We start from the raw sequence: 1618 nt of genomic DNA on the forward strand, positions 1-1618 counted from the left end.
GGGGGGGGGACACCGATTTGCTTAATGACAATATGATTCGCTTAAGAACTGCTGTGATTTAGATCATAGAATGACACAGTTGGAAGGGACCTCGGAGGTCTTCTAGTCCAGCCCCCTGCTCAAGCAAGAGACCCTAGACCAGGGGTAGGCAAACTTGGCTCTTTTATGACTCGTGGACTTCAACTCCCAGAATTCCTGAGCCAGCCATGCTGAGGGGAAAGGGAGGTTTCCAAACTGAGCCAGGCTGGCTCAGGAATTCTGGGAGTTGAAGTCCACGAGTCATGAAGGGGCCATATTTCCTCCATCCTGGCTGAGGAATTCTGGGAGTTGAAGTCCACGAGTCATGAAGGGGCCAAAGTTTCCCTCATGCTAGCTCAGGAATTCTGGGAGTTGAAGTCCACGAGTCATGAAGGGGGCCATAGTTCCCCCATGCTGGCTCAGGAATTCTGGGAGTTGAAGTCCATGAGTCATAAAAGAGCCAAGGTTGCCTACCCCTGCCCTATACCATTTCAGACAGATGGCAGTCCAATCTCTTCTTAAAAACCTCCACAACCTCTGGAGGCAAGGAGTTCCACTGATTAATTGTTCTGTCAAGAAATTCCTCCTTATTTTGAGTATGGAATTCAGAATACAGTGTAACAGGGTTGGAAGGTACCTCAGAGGTCATCTAGTCCAACCCCCCACCCAAGCAGGAGACCCTGGCCTAGACCATTTCAGACAGATGGCAGTCCAATCTCTTCTTGAAAACCTCCAGTGATGGAGCACCCACAACTTCTGGAGGCAAGGAGTTCCACTGGTTAATTGTTCTCACTGTCAGGAAATTCCTTCTTATTTTGAGTGTGGAACTCGGAATACAGTACAACAGGGTGGGAAGGGACCTTGGAGGTGTTCTAGTCCAACCCCCCCCTCGAGCAAGAGACCATGGTAGGCCAGGCCGGGCAAACTAATAATAATAATAATAATAATAATAATAATAATAATAATAATAATAATAATAATAATAATAAAGTTGGAAGGGACCTTGGCTGTCCAACTCCACTGCTTTGCTTAGCAACGGAAACTCGAGCCCCAGTTGTCATAAGTCAAGGATTACTTCGTGTCTCTTATGGATGGTTGAATTCAGTAGGTTTCTCGTCCTTGGCGTCTTTCACACACAGATGGACTTCAACTCCCAGAATTCCTCCTGGCTGGGAAATGGGAATTCTGGGAGTTGAAGTCCACACACCTGCAAGACCCCCCCCAAGGCTGAAAACCACAATGGTAGAAGATGACGATCAGATGTCCAGGGCGGTGGGTTAATGTCACCCTAGTTGACCGACCGGGTCAGTCTCTTCGGCCCCTGGAGTGTCTGGGGATATCAAAAATGTCAAAATGTCCCTTGCAGAATTCGCATCTCGACCTTTTTTGAACTGCCCTGGTCAAGACACAGGTTGGCTCGCCACAATGGACAAGTGTAGGGTGCGAATTCAGAAGCCCCTCTTAGAGGTGGCTGATCTAGCCTTCCAGCTGCCCAAGGCCTGGCACGGGGGAGGGGGATTCTCCCCCCTCCCCCCAATTCCTCCACTGTTCAAGTGCAGGCCGGTCACTGTGGGCACCTCCACGTTGCTCCGGGGGTCCC

The sequence above is a fragment of the Protobothrops mucrosquamatus genome, unplaced genomic scaffold (assembly GCF_001527695.2).
Source record: "Protobothrops mucrosquamatus isolate PMUCROS unplaced genomic scaffold, P.Mucros_1.0 scaffold3971, whole genome shotgun sequence".
Taxonomy (NCBI): domain Eukaryota; kingdom Metazoa; phylum Chordata; class Lepidosauria; order Squamata; family Viperidae; genus Protobothrops; species Protobothrops mucrosquamatus.